Source organism: Atractosteus spatula, chromosome 8 (genome assembly GCF_055471065.1).
Source record: "Atractosteus spatula isolate fAtrSpa1 chromosome 8, fAtrSpa1.hap1, whole genome shotgun sequence".
Classification (NCBI taxonomy): Eukaryota; Metazoa; Chordata; class Actinopteri; order Semionotiformes; family Lepisosteidae; genus Atractosteus; species Atractosteus spatula.
In genome coordinates this window covers 21,523,537-21,536,354 of record NC_142713.1, presented here as the reverse complement: position 1 = coordinate 21,536,354, position 12,818 = coordinate 21,523,537, and the positions used below count along the sequence as shown (strand labels likewise).

At 36.6% G+C, this 12,818-nt stretch overlaps 1 protein-coding gene across 3 annotated transcripts in view; it reads right to left on the bottom strand.

Moving 5' to 3' along the window:
- atp2b1a (ATPase plasma membrane Ca2+ transporting 1a) overlaps positions 1-12,134 on the bottom strand; it is a 76,588-nt gene extending 64,454 nt beyond the window's left edge. For 2 of the 3 annotated variants that reach the window (XM_088922763.1, XM_088922765.1), the window contains exon 1: positions 10,957-12,134. The gene's annotated coding sequence lies outside the window, so the exon portion shown is untranslated. The remainder of the gene's footprint in view (positions 1-10,956) is intronic. The other variant, XM_088922764.1, reaches the window with a different exon arrangement.
- Between the last annotated feature and the right edge of the window lie 684 nt (positions 12,135-12,818).

Genomic DNA, 12,818 nt, shown 5'->3' with positions numbered 1-12,818 from the left:
GAGCTGATCAAACGGGAGTTTTTATGTGAAAATCACAGGCTTGATACATTGATTAAATGATTCAGTGAGTGGCTTGTGTATGCTGCAGAGGAATAAGGAAAAGTTCATCTAATACAGAAAAATGTTTTAAGATATACCTGAAGAAGCCAAAACTTTGTGGGTTTTTTTTAGTCTATAGCAACTACATTTTTTCCACTTCTTAGCATGGAATTAACCTCACCTTGTTCCTACTGATTAAAAGATACTAATATATACTGCATATAAGATACTGATTATACAATTGTCATCAATTTGATTAATTGATCACTCATGACCACCCCTGATGCAGTCCCATGAATTTGACTTAAAAGTTACCTTATTAGAGATGATTGGATACAGATGAGGTGATGTAACCTGGATAATGTAAAGCCTGGTGAAAAAGCAACAGGGAACAACACAAAGGAACTTTATGTGTCCCACTTATCAAGTGATCACCTTAATAACATTAGTACATTGGTGAAAAAATTGTGGACTTACACCTTCTTGTGGATAAATCAAGGTTTAAAAAATAATTGATTTCTGGCCTGATGAATGTCAGTTAGTGTGCACAAATGTTATAATAATCCTTGAGTATAACTGACCACTCTATGAAGGAAGACCGTGTGGTGTGAACAAGACTGTCTAGTCTCTACAGAACTGCACTCTTGACAGCAACCTGGTTATATAGCATTCATCGGGTCTTGAGAAGTTACTTGATGTCCCATTCTGGGCTCATTCTGAAGCAACATTTCAGCAGGACAATGCACATTCTTATGCTGCTCATGTAACAATAGTTTTCACATGACAGAGGAGAATCAGATGGTTATACTGTGACATATCTGCTAGACCTGAGCCCCAGTGAATATATTATATACTAGGAAGACAGTATTTAGGGCTCAGATACCAATGAACAATCACGTGCTCTCATCTGATTGTTCTCTAAGAGGCTAAAACAAAGGTTTGGCAAAGCATCTCATGATGACAGTTTGGTGAGCTCAATATATTGAAGATTTCATGCAGCCATTGCCTCAAAGGATTTGTCAACCACATTCTAACTTTCACATTATGAAATTTACATAAATGAATATAACCCACTACCTAAGGTCAGTGGAAATCATTGGGTTTAATACAATCAATGTCTGTGTTTGTTTTAATTTGACCAAATATAAACATAGAATTACCTACAATTAAAATGTAAAAAATGTATATTATCTTCTCTCTAATTCATAATTTCATTAACAAACAAATTCATTGACTGCAAAGCAAAAATAAATTTGACTTTACACAGTGCTTAGTAAACACTGTTACTGTAAAGACAGGCATTAAAATGCAACAGATTAGTATTGGAAACAAAAATCTTTTACATTTTTAAAGTCTTAGCAGATGCACTTACACATTTTTCTTTTATCACTCACACTTCCAGCCAGTTTACCATAACTACCACCCTTAAAACAGAGACAGCAATAAATTAAAAATGCTAGCTACATATGCAGGTTAGGATTCTTTTGCATGAAGTAACTTATGAAGATTAACTAGTACAGTTCCTGTTGTATACTATAGAGAGCAAGATCAACTAAAAGCCTAACTAATGAAATCTGTTATAAAACGTTGAGGTATCTGTTAAAAGTCTAAATCATTATTACCACTAACATGTTATTAATGATTTTAATTATTTGGTAATGTGTTGTAAATTTGTTAAGAATATCTTTCAAAGGCTATACACAATACTAGGTCTAACAGGATGTTTCACAGATATAGTATCATTTTATGCTTGGAACCAATACATTCAGCCTGAAAGAGCCGCATCTCAAACCAATTTTTAAACCCTAATTCAGTAAATGTGTTTGTATAAACATGTAATAAACTACAAAGTTGTAACTTGTGTACTAGAATAACCATGAGGCACTGTGCACTCTGTAAGGGGTTATAAGATCTACCCTTTATGGGCAAGATTATTTTTTACTAGGGCACTGTCTTCTACAGTAACTATGACCCTTTCTGCACTCATTAAAGATTTAGAAGCCACATTTTCATTTGACAAAAAGAGGTTGTATATGGCTGATAAAATCATGTGACCAATCAGATGTTTTCAGCTAGACTACAACTCCAATAGCCACATATTCCTCCTGCAAGCCTGCAACAGTCTACTCTAAATGTTGAAACACATTAAGATAAGCATTTTAAGCAAACCTTTGATTACCTAAATTTGACTGGCTGGTTTTATGGCTCCTTGAGACCTAGTTTACATACATTACCTTGGATTTACCCAAGTTCATTCCAATCTGTCATGCAAGGTTGAATGGTTGAGAAATCAAATGTGGAGGTCAAACTATATATCCTGAAAACTGAAATCTTTCTGAAAACTCACTTAGGGCTGTGTACAAACTCTGAGACTGACATTCACCCAATTTGAATGGCATGTTTTCAAGAAAGCAACTTGTCATGAATCTTGACAGCCAACTACCTGCTTTAAGCACTACCTGTGCCTTCATTTAGCTTTAAGAATTTTGTCTGAGACATTTCCTCACACTGTCTAAAAACTAAGATGAGAGTCGAAACGTATGTGGCAAAGTAGCATTGTTTAACCGTCACAACTTCAAAGGCCTTTGCAATCCTGGAAGACTCCATGAGCTTTTATCCAGGGCTTTAGATTTCATATACATTTTCAAAAAATGGCAGAAGACAAAACAATCATAAAAATTGAGTTCCAGAAACTTTATTGCTCAGACTCTGAGTTTCTAAATTGTTGAAGTACCACAATTAATAGTAATTGTTCATGTCGTACCACTAGCACCCTACACTAGAGGAAAGGATTCTAACCATGAGGCCATCCCACCATTGAGAGTTCATAGGTTGGCAATTAACTAGTAGCTTGCAAGCCCAGTAGGGCAAATAACAGCATATTAAAAGACATCAGGCAAATATCCACTCGCAAAAACTAAATAGAATTTTACAGATTTAGTCTCCAAGAACAATCGTTTGCCGATTTTATCACAGTGAAAAAGCTGTTGGTACTTAGCTTGAAACACCTGTGATCTCATTCTTGATTTTAGACCCTGGCTTTTCTAATTATTATATGGAGCTTTTTACTGCTTGTATTCATGATTTCAGGAGACTGGGGTAGAGTGTTTTTGATATGCTCTAAAACTGTAATGAAAAAGGTTCACAAAAATGTTATTTCAATTGTGCTCTTTACTGAATTATCTTTTACAACCATTTATTTGCAATACCCTACACTATGTGATCATCTCCCATTTACAACAATTCTTTAGCTTTCATTGGCAACACTAACTTTGCACAAAGATTGAAAAAACCTGAGGGCATTCTAAGCTTTGTGGAAGTTAGAAATGTTTTTTTAAAAAGCATCTTGCTTCTTGATCTATGCAATTCCATGTGATAAAAAATACTGCATTCTGCAGCCTAAGGACAAATTGGACTGCAAACCATGATGGAGAAAGATTCTATAGATTTTTAAAAAGCTGTTGATTGTACAGTTTAGCATTTTAAGATTGTTATCCACAAGTGTATAACATCTTTAAGGAAGGACAACATGAAGATAGGGAAGGTAGTAAAAGCAGGTAAACTAACGATTCCCAAGACGCAGTGGACTGGTTGCACCTGAGGTACAAAAATAGTTTTAAAGCACAACAGTACAAAATGTGAAATATAACAGCAAAATAATAAAACATTCCAAAATAGTCACTATGTAGGCCTATGAAAAAGTTTTACGAAGAATAAAAGGAAAGACACACATAAGTGACAGCATGAGCATTATTAAAAACATCTCCAATCCAAGGGGATCACCCCTAGACACATACAGGATCTCCCACACTTCTATAAAGGCCAGGTAGACAGCCTGGCTAAAAATCAGCACTGTCCGACCAAATGCCTACAAAATCTAGACAGGAACCTATATAGTAATACTGTTACGTAACAGCATAACTCTCAGTCTCATGCTTTGTCTGAAATGCTTTTGTATCAAATCTAGGTAGAGTAAAAAAATGAAGTAGCAAAAAAAATTTAGAAAAAGTTACAGATCGCATTAATGTTTTTTGACGTGAAGAAATCTACACAAATAGTATGCAATCTCAATTTTAGATGGAAAACCTCACACATTAGGGTTTTGGATCCTTGAGAACTGTGTTAGTAATCAATGACCCCCCAAAAAATTCAGTGTTTCCTCACAGGCGAATCATCAGGTCACAAAAATACTGTCTATGCTTCTCACTTAATTTTCAAAGTGGGGAAAAAAAGACATCTTGCCTGAGTGAGCGCAAAATAATAAACAGCCTCTCAATAGTAATTAGAACACAATGGCTTGGCACATACAGAAAATAGCAAATAGCTACACGTTTCAAGCACAAAGACCTTCCTCAGGCAGCATCTTGTCAGCCTATATTTTTTACTAAGATACTAGTTAACTAGTTTTTACTAAGACACCAGTAGAAACTAGTTAGTTCACAAGATAGTACAACAACCTATTGGAGGGGGGGTTAGGTTACCACCTGGTCTAAGCTTTTTCCTGCAGGGAAGCGCTGTATACCAATCAACTGAAGAAACGGGTCAACTCCACCAGACAAAGAGCATAATGTAACACCGAAACTGATAAAGGAATCAAGTAAACAGCCACACAAGTTTGACAGAAGACCTGTTTGTTCAAGTATATATTAGCTCAAACAAAATTTGAACAAGAATCGTGTACCACAAGTTTGACATCCTCCTATTGCCAAGTGTTACCAGCTACACATGAGTGAGATTTAAAACTTACAAGCATGTAACGCAATTTTCTTTTTCTTTTAAAATATTGATATTTGAAAAGGGTGATTTTCTAATATACTGCTGAGTGCTGTCTGTTCTATAGCTATAAGGTAAAATGCTAAAATGAAGCCAGGGACCAGCTCATCAAGCTGCCTTGGTTAACTGTTGCAGACCACTTAGCCCTTTTACAGCTAAGCTGTTGTTACCCTCTGTCATTTCTGTTAGTTTTGTGTACATTAATTTTTAAGCATAAGGCCTGTCTGTAGTGTTTTACATGAAATGAAAGTGCACACACTAGGGTTCTATTAAAAGGTCAAAGTCTGGAACTCACCCTGTTCAAGACAGATAAGAAAGGCAAAGGCACAAACCTAGCACTGGGAAAACAAGAACACAACACACATTTATGGTTTTGTGTACATCCTTTTTACAACAACATAACTGCGTTTACACAGTCTTTTTTTAAACATTTGACAACCCACCCTACTATAGACTCACAAGGCATCATATTGCTTAGGAATAAAACAATACAAACTTATGCAAAAAACTAGTGGAATCGTTAAATGAAGAAGCAGATTAACAGATGGATAGTGCAATTTAGGCACTACTAATATAAATCATATATACCTGAAAAAAATTATAAAATATACAACAATGCTAAAAGAATTTCACAATATACAGCTACTAATGCATCACCAAACATAAAACATACATTTAGCAATATCCTAGTTTTAAACATTGTTTTACCTTAAAGAGTAAACCAGAATTTGCCATTTTATATACATTTCAGTTTTTGCTTTGGCAACTAACAATGAAACTTCAACATGAAGAAAACTTTTATAAATTGGATAGAAATTACACATTGCACTGAGAAGCTATTGGTTCAAATATCTGTTGTGCTGGCTCTCGGCATTTTACAGTGAGAATGTGAAACCAAATATTTAAGCAGGGAGTTCATCTAGTTACAGAAATATTTTAGGTATTCATGATATTCTACTTTTGTAATTTTACTTTAGCTTAAACAAAATGGAGGTAAATTACTTACACAAAATGCATGGAGCAGAGCTAATACAGCAGCATATAAACTTACTAAAAATTGGCATAATTTTGCTACATTGTGCTCCCTAAACTCATTCATTAAATATAAAAACTGTATTTTTTTGTAAAAAATGAAGGGTACAAGGTTAAGGTCCACAATCCATACGGTACCAATAAAAAATACCCTTTGAGGTGCAGATGCGTAACTAAACGTCCACTCGAAAAATCTGATTACTGTTAAAGACATTACTCTAAATTAACCACTCAAATCAGTACAAGACCTCTGTTAGAAAAGCCAACTGAAAATTGATTTTAGCACTATCTAACCAGCTCAAACACCACACACAAGAATACATTGCCACAGAAGTTGCATTACGATATAAATTCTTGAAGAAAATGAACTCTTAAGACCTTTTTATAAAAAGTACTGCAAATAAGATTTTGGATGGTCCAATGTAATGAAAATTAGAGTATGTCACGTACAAATAGGTTTTTAGCAAGTGATGCTCAAGAGATCACTTATCCAGTTAATATACACACATACAAACTGAGTAGTCAAGATTATCTGAAGATAGTAGACTATTACTTATAATGGGCAAGACATAAGCATGACAATCAAATTATGTTAAAGTTCACAAAGTAAGCAAAAGCTACATCAAGGTGGAAAGGTTCCTGGGTATTAAAATAAGTACAGTAAAAACTAAGCAATACACATCGAAGAGGCCAGAGGCAAACTCATTTCACAGATTGAATAGTGTGTAAAAACAGGAAAACGAAACTGCTGAAAAGCTGTGTAAAACAGACTTACACCCAAAACTGTCTAAAGGATTCTTTGGGAAGAATATAAAGAATAAGTTCAAAAGCATTTTCAACAGTAATATGCAGAATATCAATGGTAATGACCAAGATGTAAACCTCATCAAGACAATTCAGATAAACAGGGTATTACATTATACAGTGCAAGGCAGGCTCTTTACACTCCACGGTCCTAAACAGAACAATGTCTAAAGCACAAACCAAAGGTGAAACAGACTTTTGTCTATAGAGGTCTATAATTAGCATTCTGCTTGCATACTGTGAAGTATTGAGTTGAAGTACCTTCAACAAATTCATCAGCAAATCAGAGACTTTTCAACCTTTGCACAATTGAAGAAACCTCAAAGCCAGCAGAACTTCATAAAATAAACCAGACAGACATAACACCAAGTAAGTTAGTCCTGCATCTTCAGACTTCTGCAGTTACAAGCACACAACATTCATTTCCTTAAAGGAGAAAGATCATACTGATTACATTGGCAGTGCTATATTTCCCTTTTCCAAATGGAGTATTATTTCTAAAAAAATTGCTAGCAAAAAGCCCACTTTCATTAACACAGTAAAGTTTCTAACATTCATGCAAAACTTTACAGCACATATGAATGAAATGCACTCAAATGTCTAAAAAAAATGCATATAAATAAAAGTAAGGAAGACTTCCGAAGTCCTGCGAGTTTGTAAATACCTCAGATTTGGTTGAGAGATGGCAGCAAATATGATGGTTCTATTATATGGCAGACCTGCATTGAACTGAATTGAGACTAATTACAATTACATAGCTAACAAGAAACCTTGGTAGCTTATGTGCTAAATCTTAAGAATTCAATAACTAGTTTATTGTAGTTACTTCAATCTGTAAATATTACAGATTCTCATGCTTTCCAGTTCTTATGTTAGGGAAATGGGTAAGAGTATATCAATTATAAAAATGTAAATATAAGTAATACTTTCTAAACCACCACAGGAAAATTTTATATTAACTATAGCTGCTGTAATGCAGTTCACAATCATATCAAACATCTGAATACTGTATTTTAGATTTGTACCTTGATGCTAATTCTGTTCAATGCCATCCCTGATAATTACATAACCTATTTTAAAAAATGGACAGTAATACAAAAAAATATAGTTTTGCTAAAAGTCCTCAAATGAGCTGTAATTTTCATTTATTTTGTTAATTTACATTTCCTTAATAGAATCTCATGTTAGAATGCACTGTGTAGTTATTCAGACTTAAAGGGCAAGTCACATTCATTACTGTGCAACAGATCTAATTGAGTCCAAATTCTGCAGAAACCTAGTCTTCCAGGTCAGGTTCAACATAACCCTGCTTCAGTGCTTTAACTGGAAATCCATAATTCAAAGCTCAGTGAAATATTAGATGTGAGCTTCACACATCAATTTCCAAAACAATTTTATCTACACTGAATGAATTTTGCTTCAAATATCCTCAACTTAAACACAAAATTATCACTTCATTCACTGTTCAAAATGATCACTGTTCCATTCATCAATACAGTTGCAAGAAAACAAAATAACTGATTTTTCATTAATGGCAACTGATTTAACTAAAGCATTTAAATTTCAAATAACTAAAAAAGGTTAAACGATCCTTCTCAAGAGAATCTCATTTTGATTTGTTTGTGACTAGCAGCAAACATGTTCCTTTCAACATTGTGAATCCCAAATAAAACAGTATCCAAGTTTTCTATGTAAGGAGAACAGAAACACAAGAAATGTAGATGAAAAATGGATACAGATATAACCGCTTGACGTTTAGTCTTAATAATATAAACACCGTTGAGAAAAAAATAAAAATATTTGCCTTTTACGAACTGAAAATGTACATATTTTAAAATTCAACAAATCCAGGAAATTTATCATCCATTACACTGCTCACCATTATTTAAATTCCAATCTTCTATACTTTGATTTTGGAATTGACAAGATGCTTACGATTTAATCACTTGATCATTTCCCCATCTATCTAAAACATGATCATATTAAACATTAAAATATTTCAGGTCCTTAAATTCTTGAAATAGCCAGCACAAAGTGTGGCACTATTTTTAAAATCAGAATGTTTAAGAACAGTTGCATATGTCACCAGATAATGCAAATCATATACATCTTTTTGTTAATATCTGAGGATGTGGTTATTTCTGTGGGCCCCTATAAAAATGTACAGAAGGACGATACTTATTTTTGCACAATTTGTCGTGTTGCTGTTTCCTGATTGTGAAATCTGATGAAATCTATCAAGCCTGCTTTTGTGCAATCAAGCCACAAGTGAAATTAGTTTAGGTACAAAAGCCTCCGCAACCTCATTTGGCAATCATGTAGTCAAAGGTTATTCTATATGATGGATGAGGGATTCATTAATGAAAGCATCCATTAAAAGAGAAAAACATTTTTAAATACTAGGAAAGAAGGTATGAACTGAGTTTTACAGAGTGCAATGTGGTTAACATCCTATATTCTACTTCACATCATAAAAATGTTTTTTCTCTACTTTATTGCATGCAGGTGACCTTCAGATGTCGTTTAATATTTAAGAACACTGATTAACATTCTGAACCATCTGACACTTAGGTTAATTAAATAGCCTGTACTGTGTGCATTTCTTTCTTGTGAACAATTTGATTAAACTGCTTTTCCAACAAGCACATTTATGGCACACAACACTCAAAAGAAGGCAATGTATTTTAATTACATGAAAAAAGTGCTTCTGAAGTTAAAAAAAACTCGAACACGTGAACACTGTAAGAGTGAAGCGTTAATAACAGAACTTCGTGAACTTTTTCCGGCAGAACTTGCGGTTAACTTTGTACCTCCCAGCTCGCATCGGCCCTTTAATGCACAAGAGCAGTTTAAGATATTCCTGCAGAGAGAACCAGGGATGCCATCGGACCGCTGATAAATTAGCTTTTATATATATACACACGTTTTAATATGGTAGATGGGGGATGGGATGGCGATCTGCATAAAACAGAGTCGTCTTCTAGCAGCAAAGTCTCTTAAACATCTATATTTGGCGCGTTGAGTCACTTAGCGTTGAGATATCACACGCCTATTACCTGGCGACAAGAACAAGTGCATTGCCATTTAAAGTACATTTTTTCTACGTGAATAGACTTAACCAGCTGTTGATTTCTATGGTTCTTTCTCTTGCATGTTAAACAAGCGTTGCTGTTTTTTTCTAAATCTTCGAAATTAACTGATATTACCCCAGCATACGCCTCTTGTTATAGTCAGCCTTATTAACATGGACGGAAAAATACGACTCTTTTTGCATTCAGGAAGCGCTCATGCACGTTGCCTTTAAAACCGATTGACAGGACTTCAGCGATGAAGTCAACAGGCTTCCTATAAGCAATACAAGCCCCTTCAAGAAAGAGGGACCGAGGTACTGGACAGCAAGTGTCAATGAACAGTTATCCCTCGACTGTCACCACGGCGAAACGCAGATCCTGTAACTGAAGGCGAGTCTGGTCGGAACAGCTGACAAACAGGATACCAAACTCTTCCCCATCGGAACATGTTCTGCAGCTGCAAGTCGACGATGTACGGCCGTTTCTGCTCGGTGCATTTGCAAAGAAAAGACTCTTTGGAGAATATAAACTCAAGGTCAAACGGCGCGTTGTTTCTCTTATTGCAAACAAATTAATAGGATTGAAGCGCGCATCGACGGAGCCGAAACAAATCAAGCAAGGCAAAATAAAAATAGGTCATCATTCCCATTAACATCCATCACAGACTCTTTCCTGCACATCGGGGACCTCGACAACGGAGGTAATCTGGCTATAAAATTAAAGCTTTCTGACAGGAATTGTATTTCTTCCGACTCCTGATGCTACCGGGGCGCAGACTGGATTTCTGGGTTTATTATTCCTTTAAACTACGACTCCCGCAGACTGCACCTAGACAGATTTGGCTCTGGGGTTTCGAAAAATAAAGTTTCTATACTGCGAGGAAGGCAAAAATCAGTGAGCAAGGGGTATTTTAAAACCTCGGCCTATGAACCCCGAGGAAGAAATCCTGGTGTTATATTGATTTTTCTTTACTTCCCATAGTTATCTTTGCTCAGCTCACGTACAAAATTCATAAGGCGGAGAAAACTAGTGAAGCAAAGTGAAGATCCGCAAGACAAACAAAATATCATTCATATTTCAGTACCCTAACGTAGGTGAGACTGAAATGCAACTGAAGACGAATCCTGCTTCATTACGTAAGAAATGTCTGAAAGTGCAAAATTACGAGTTACCTAATTAATCGGACTCAAGATTGAACATAATCACGTCACGAACCTATAGAGAAACGTGGACTTACCTCCATCCAATAAATCCTCTCCAGAGTGCACGAAAATTACGCTTGACAATGACAGCTGAAGCGAGTCTTCCCTTTCAACCTTTTTTTCCCCCAAATAAAAAATAAATAAATTCAGCCGAGTCAGAGAAAAGTGTTTCTTCCTTACGTGAAGAGAAAAACTTCACTTTTTTTTCTTGATTTACTCACTCCGGCGTGAGCGAGTGGCTTATGCGCTTAGAGCAACCAAAAAAAAAATCTATGCACGCGTCTATCTAAAAACGTTGCCTCTTTTCAGATAATGACCGATGATGATGATCCTTCTCAACGGAAGCTCAACAGGACAAAAAAAAAGGAGCCTGTCAATTTAATCGCCGAACAACTCAATAAGGGTTTCCAAATGCAACCTAAGCTAAGCGAGTTTTCCGCTACTCTGCTCGACTCCTCATGCAGTGTGTCGGGTAGGTGAAGGGAGGGGAGGGGGGGTCTTCCCAAAAAACACCGCTTTTAAAAAAACCAGCGCGACGTCACCCCCCACCTCCGGCCCCGCCCTCCCAGAAACGCGGCGCGCGCCGCGGAACCGCTTTCAAAATAACCACCGGCTGTCCACCTGCGACTCACCGGCCTGCACGGACACTCCCCTTGCATTGACCCCACGCACAACTACCACAGAAAACACGCTGTGTCCTCTCCCTTCTCCTCTTTCTTTCTGGAAACCCACTTTTGCGGTTCGGCACCGGAGGCGGGCAACAGGGGTGCTGTGGACCTCACGCGGTCGTCCGGGGAGTAGGAGAGATGGTGGGTGGGGGGGCTGTGTTCTAAATAAGGCACTCTTGCCTTGGTGAGCAAAATAAAGATAAAGATAAAAAAAATGAAAGAGGGGGGTTTACACTCACTCTTCTCTCCTGTATGCTCTCTCTGTTCCCTTTCCCCTCTCTTTCTCTCCCACTCTCCCCTAGCGCTCTCTCCCAGTCTGTCTTCGGCTCCCGCCCCTCTCAGAGCGTCGCTTCGGGCATGTGACGAACGTCAGGAGGAAGGAGCGCTAGTGCTCATGTAGCGGATCCCTATTGGCTGAAGTGCAAAAAAAAAACCGTCGCCTGTGGAAACGGTTACGTCACCAACTCGCTACCCGGATGGAGATTCTCCGTCTCCTCCTGTCTGTCTACTGGTTTGCTGTGTAGTGTACTAGGCCTTTAAAAAAATCTGCATAGCTGTGCTTGGTTCAGCCTGTTTTGTTATGCAAACCCCACCCACCGTCTGGAACAAAGTCTTTCCCGGCGGCTAATTAGACCTGACGTCATTATTTCCATGACGTAGCTTTTTTCTTTATACCCTTCTTTCTGCAATGCTGCAGCTTTGCTCCAAATGAACTTTTTTATTCTGTTCCGTTGAATTGCAGCGCAAAAAGTTCTTGGTGAAATAGCATTTAACTTTGAGTTAAAAAAGCTTTACTCATTTTGCATGGACTTTCGCGAAGACAAAAGATAGGTTGCATCAAATATGTGGAGATTAATGCTTGTGATATGTTTGTTCTGTCTAGATTTGACAACGCCTTACTTTGCTCAAAATATAGCGATATAGCCTTTACATTACACAAACAGATTTAGCTACAAGATATTCAAAATACACATAACACCAACTGACAAATCACTATGCAAACTATGTTATATATAAGAAGTGTTTCTTTTAAGTGTTAAAATGGATGTCTATTCCTCAGTTTGTATCTAATAGAGGCTTTAACACCTTCTGTTTATGTCTTTGAAGTCATTAGATGAGTATCAAACGTGGTTTCCAGGGGGAAAAATCCATTAGTCTTTCAGGAAGACAGTGAATAACATGTTAGGCTGACGTGTAAGATGAATGAATACAAAATATTTTACATTGTT